The following is a 6,481-nucleotide window of genomic DNA, read 5'->3' on the forward strand; positions in this document are numbered from 1 at the left end:
AAGATGAAGTGTGAAGATGCATAGATCAAATCGATGTAATTGTGTAAATTTGATTTAGGCCTGCGCTGTGGTTACCAATTAGGAACTTTTAGGCAAGTATAACTACAACGGATTTAATTTAGCATCAGACCTTTCCTCTGAGGCATTGAATTTAATTTAATTTTCTTTTTCTGGCCCTTCACAGCCTGAGACGTCGCAGGTTGATGGCGAGGGAGAACAACCATGGGCGCCAAGTGAATCGGGAGCCAGCAACGGCCCTCGGGGAGAGGAGGACGGGGAGGAAGACGAGGAGGGTCCGCCAAACGAAGTGAACGGGGGACAAAAGGGAGCCCGATGGATGTGGGGGCCGGAGCAGAGGCGACTACGAGGCCAGCCGCTGGGCGAGGAGGACGAGGAGGAGGAGGAAGAGGAAGAGAACAACAACAGCAGCAGTCACCAGGAGGAGGAGGAGGAGGTGGAGGAGAGGACAGAGGGCGGGGAGGAGCAGGGACGGGAGGAAGAGGAGAGGGAAGAGGGCGAGGAGGAAGAGGAGGATGAGGACGAGGAAGAGATGGACCAAGACAGTGATGACTTTGAGCATTCTGCGGAGAGTGGGAGGGAAGAGGAAGAGGAGGAGGAAGGAGAGAGGGAGGAAGGGCTGCGGTCTCCCTCTCTCAGGAACAATGTGTCTGCCCCCAATAACAACCTGGACTCGGGTTGTACTCACCAAAGCTCTTCCAACAAGAAGGTAAGCACAGCTGCTTTTTGTTGAACAGTTTTCGTTGGAAGCACTCTACCTTCCACTGAAGAAATAGTTCCTGTGTAAACCGTTCACAGGGAGTTCTGGGAATCCTCCACAGTTAACGGGGTCACTGGTTCTGTCCAAGTTATTTGTCTCATTTTTCAAGACTATTGGCAACACAAGTAAAATTCCATTCACCTCCGTTGTATCTCAGAGACAGGAACCATTAATCGTGAGCAAATAAAACATAAATCCTTTGCAGACCTCGGTTCCAAAACATACCTCATTTGCGTGAACTGACTCTTTAGAGTTCCTGCAGCAGACATGGACGTTTGTCACAGGCAGTGTTTGGTTATGATCACACCGCTGCTGTGAAAACTCCACACAATGTGCCGTCATATTTACAACAGCAACGCCCTCTTTTGGCATCAGTGTGTTACTGCACTGCAAAGTCCCACTGTGTTCTCTTTAACAGGCGGTGACGAAAACCTTCCCAGTAAGAGGGATTAGGGTTCTGGAACTACATTTCATATTTAAACATGCACATATAAACCAATGACAAGTGAGGATTGAATAGGACAGATCTGAAGTAATAAGCCTGGACTGAGGAGCGTTTAAGACTGGGGAGAAGGTATGAGATGAATGTATTTAGAACCTCACCTGATTTATTCATTCACGTTCCCTCTTGCTCACATGACATTTATTGCTGCTGCTCTCGTCTCGTTCCAATCACGTCACATTCCTTCACAATCTTGTGTCACTCATGAGTGAATGTTGACAGTTGCAGAACTTCTACCCAAACTTTGGGTAGGAGGAAGTTTGATGAAGTGATGCATTAATGTTGACTCTCTGAATAAGAACTCCCTCACCTGACAGCACCTGAAAACATGACGAATATACAGATACTACTTCCCATTTGCAAATCAATGCAAAGTTATTATCACCTTGTATCCTGTTGGGACTGGTCCCTTCCATCGGTCATGAGGGTTTATTAAATGGTTGAATAAGTATTCAAAGGATGTGAATCATATGCTGTAATCTTTACAGTCGACATATTTCAATGTACTGAACACCTAATGGGAGATTATGGACTGATATATTGGATTGTACTCTCTACCAACATCGTCGTCAAAGCTTTAATGACTGAATCTCAACCACATCCGTCCACCGCAGGACAAAAAGGATTTTTCAACTCGTTCTCCAAATGAAGAATGTAGCCATTGGTGACCTAGAAAGGAAATAGAGTTGCAATTTGAGTGACGGGTTACTAATCTCAAAAGTTGGAATATATTCTTTCATCCTGATGGTTAAAAGAGTCTTTGAGGATTCTGGAAATCCATTAAAAGAAGTGTAAGTGTTAGATGACCTTCTTAAAACAGAGCCTGAACCTGCACACAGAACATACACCTGCTGAATTCACGTGACTCTCCATCACAGAACTAAGCTTAATTGCGTATTTAACTCATTGTAAAACACACTTCATTTGAACTCGACAGATCAAATAAAATTCACCAAAAACATCTTAGTCTTTCCCCTCCTTCCAACAATCCCCATTAATTCACAGTTAGATGTGAAAATATGGCGACTTTACAAGCTGCTTTTCCTCGCTGTCTCTCTCTGCCGTTGCTGAGCAGAGACTCTCACTTTTTCTTTGGAGGCTGACCATTAAATTAGCTAAATAAAATAGCGACGTACACGGCTAATTGCCCATTGCCGATTTATTTGTCAAATTGCTCGACCCTTCAGAGGACCGACATCTTACTAAGACACAGATTGCTCCACTCGATGGAGAGATAAAAGCTTAATCGTATCACATTTCCCTTCATTTCTGAGAGGAAAGATGACGTAAAGCACATCCCGTTGCTATCATCAATACCAAAACACACAGAGGAGGGTCTGGATGAATGCTGAATTGCAACATCAGTCACCAGTGTCAATAAAACAGCTGCTGTGTGCGGTCACAACAATTTGAAAAAATAAATAAATTCCAGGGCCATTTTGTCATGCAGTTTGTGATAGAGGAGTCCCAGCGCTGTGTTTAGTAATTCTAGCTCACCGTCCTCCTCGCGAGACACTTCATTCATGTGTAGAGCGCACAGAAGCCTGTATTAGGACACGGTGAAACTCCACGCACGTTCATGCCTCACTCACAGTTTGCTGACCTGATGAGTGACGAGTGAGGAGGAGCGCTTGATGTTCAAAAGACGAGTGTAACAGATTGTCAGCTTGCCGATGTGCTCAGTTTGATTTAGGTTTAAGACCAGCCCAGCACCGTTTGTCCTTTAGACCCCATTGCTTATAATGGTCTGTAAGAGTTGTTGGAGGATCAGGATCACTTCAGCAGATGGTGGTGTGAGTATATTAAGAGTAAAAACGCGTCTCTCTTAACACAGTTGTTTCCTGTATTATATGTCATATTATATGTCATTATATGTTATACCTGTGGTCTCAATATAGAGTGATTTTATGCGTGTGTGTCTGAGCCTTTGATGGGGACATTGTCCTTGCTTATATTGGCCTAAATATAGCAGTTAGTCTGAATTTGCTCCTGAGTGGCTCTTACCATCGGACGCAGCTGTTTGTCAGTCACTGCAGTGGGCCAGCTGGCTTTGATGTTGACGGTACAAATATTGTTCAGCTGTGGGTCTTGTATTCTTGGAGTTAGGAGCGGTGGAGAGGGGATCAGCATCTTTCGACAGTTCTCGTTTGAGATATTTACACTCGCTGTGTTTCAGGTGAAACATGCCGGTGTAGGTGATGGCTTCTGCATGTGACTGAAGGTTGAAAGATCTGTTTTTCTACCCACTTAAACCATAGTGCAGTGGTAGAGGTAGTAGAAGATGTATCACCTTCATATACGTTACACATTTAAAGGTTGTGTGTATACTCTCATATGTATACGTATGCAGGCTTGCAGACTATGATATGTGCATTTTGACAGCTGCAGTATCCATGAGCCAAACGCGGGGCAGCGGGGTTGTGACGGAGGATCAGGACCCATGTTTGGACCAAAAATGTGTCGGTCCATGTGGGGTCAGGCGACATCCACAAGCACTGCCTGTGTGGCGGAAGTGTGCGAACACAAACGCGTGTAAAGTGGAATTAGCACCATAAAAAGTTCTAATAGGATGTTGAGCTTTCTGTGCATGTCGTCACATGTCCCCGTTGAGGACAGATTGTGTTCCCAGGATCCAGGATCCCCCCCCTCCCCTCCCTTACTTGCCATGCTTGTTTTTTGACCCCGAGCCAACGGGGTGATACTCGGAGGGTGACGCCCATCGCTTCACCTTTTCAAATTCTTTAAGAGCTTCATGAATCAATATTCAAGCCGTGGATCAACATCTCTGCGGGTTTAATGTGCAAAGGTATTCTGCAGTTGAGTCTGAACTTCATTTAGATTTACATTTTCAGATGCCTTTCTATTCAAGGGCCCCAAGAAGGGCATGCATCACATGTTTAATGTGTCGAATGACAGAATACACGGTGCTGAGTGAACACGAGGCGTGTATCTGAAGCGGGTGTTGATGTCTGCAGAGTGTGTCGCATACGTTAGCCTCTGGGAAAGCAGAGCACTTGACGGTAGCAGATGGGTTGAATCTTATATCCTATAGTGGAGTACATGTTTACTGGAAACTGTTAATGATCACACAACTGATGGAAAATGCTTCCACTCCTTAAAGGGGTTTACTCTGCTCATGTTGCATTGGCTTTATATCTTTGCAGTGTGGGTGGTATGTGCAACTGGCAAAGTGATCCTTTAAGTTGTTTCATAGGATTTGAAGTATTCATTACCCCACATACTGTGAATTCATGTTCACAGTCTGTGAACATTGAGGAAATGCTGTCGTACAGTAGATAATGAATTGACCGTTATTACAGAAGGCCGGTGAGAACTCACCGCAATTGAGAATATACATTTGTTCTAAGTCTGCTTTGATTTGAAACCCTTTCTATTGCTCAGCTTCTCAGAGGAAACATCAGGCAAGCGTGAAACATTTCAGCTAAGCTACTTTATTATTTGTTGGGCTGTAGATAAATTAGGAATTTTATGATTGCGTTCCACTTTTCTTTATTTCCGTGACTCAGCATGAATTGTTTTGCAATCAGAAATGGCAATTTTTCAGGCAATTTAATGTGTTTTACTGTTCTACTGAAACAACTTTTACATCTGCGATTTAGATATACATTTATTTTACACGACACATGAGACAACCTTTCTTTTTAAATACTGCATATTTTTCCAAACCATAACCAATCTCCAAGTCTTAAAATCTAAAAGTTCTGTTAAACTGTCATAGTTTAAAAAAAGATATATGATAAGAATAAACAGGAACATATTATGCCCATGTTAGGCTCCATGCAGTACTCTGCTGCCCCACCATCTTAGAGTGTATTTGAACTTATCACTCGTGGCTAATTACTAAGGCGTTATGTGATCTGACAGGATTAGATGTCTCATGCTGATTCATCAGAGACCTTTGGTGGCAAATGGATCTGCAGAGCTACGATAAGGCAAAGGGGGCGGGGCATGAGTGCATCGACGGCACGACACATTAACATCAACGCTGGCTAAAAAAAGCTGTAAATTATCTGGATTAAAAGAAGATATAAATATATAAATATTATGGGATGTGTGACTGACATGTACAGTTTGTCTTGACTAAAAACAAATTGCTGTATCTTTTCAGCCTCTCTCTTCAGCCATCAGGGTAGTTCCATCTACGTCTAGATCATTGAATGTGAAGTAAGAGTGTCTATTTAACTCTAAAGTGTTTGTAGCATCCATCGTTGCTCAGATGTCCTTCTCCTCTTTGTGTCTTTTCAGATTTCCAAAGCTCTTACTTTTTGAATATTGATACAGGGACATTTATAGAGAGAGGTCATGTATTACAGTTTGAGATGGGATTGAGCACTAACTCGTCAGCCAAATAGATTTACCGTTGCAAACTTAGACAATTTGAGGTGCGCTCAGTGCTCCACTTTTCTTCTCACACACACACACGATACCGTTCATTGTCGGTAATTAAATGTTTTTCCGAAGGAAAGGCAGCCGGCTTATTGTAGGTGGCATCTCCCACACACTGGCCTTGTCACACAGGCAGAAATGAGCCACAAAGGACCAGTGTTCTTATCCTCCCACATGAAAGCAACTTGTTGAGTCACCAGCATTGACGGCAAATTGTCTCCACCGAAGCTCTCATTATAAACTGATGCACTTCCACAGGCCTGTTGAATTGGTTGTTTCCCAACAGACATCTCTGATATTGATCACAACTGCTCATCTGTCTTCGTTGACACGATTAGTTTGTTTCATATAATTAAGACGTTAAATCACAAATGGCAAACAAAAATTCCATACATTCTTTACATACATTTTTATTTTTTTACATGGCAAAGATGCGAGTTTCATGGTTACAAGGCGACATCATGCTAACAGCAAACCAATATATGCCCCAACCAACGAGAGGAAGTCACCAGTGCAGCCAAGAGGTAATCCCTCACTGGCTTCCCACTTGCTATTCCTGGGTCGTCTAATTCTGCTGCAGACAGCTGCTAATTGTCTTCTGTGCTGCGTCAGATAAGATTTGAAATTTTTAGTAAAAATCAAAGTGTGCTAATTGATGTCAACACCACCAGTCGTTGAGACTTGGATAATTGCCTCGGGTAGGCTTTGCTCAAATGATTCTTGGAAAACAAAAAGAGCTGTTCTTTTGTTAGGGAGGGGTGTGTGTGTGTGTGTGTGTGTGTGTGTGTGTGTGT

General features: G+C 43.2%; 1 protein-coding gene across 2 annotated transcripts in view; it reads left to right on the forward strand.

Annotated features, from left to right (window-relative positions):
• Positions 1 to 645: 645 nt before the first annotated feature.
• Positions 646 to 6,481, forward strand: part of fbxw7 (F-box and WD repeat domain containing 7) — a 66,396-nt gene continuing 60,560 nt past the window's right edge. The window contains exon 1 of one of the 2 annotated variants that reach the window (XM_031863268.1): positions 646 to 727. The gene's annotated coding sequence lies outside the window, so the exon portion shown is untranslated. The remainder of the gene's footprint in view (positions 728 to 6,481) is intronic. The other variant, XM_031863270.1, reaches the window with a different exon arrangement.

The sequence above is a fragment of the Anarrhichthys ocellatus genome, unplaced genomic scaffold, assembly GCF_004355925.1.
Source record: "Anarrhichthys ocellatus isolate YVR2014 unplaced genomic scaffold, GSC_Weel_1.0 scaffold28, whole genome shotgun sequence".
In the NCBI taxonomy this organism is placed as follows: Eukaryota; Metazoa; Chordata; class Actinopteri; order Perciformes; family Anarhichadidae; genus Anarrhichthys; species Anarrhichthys ocellatus.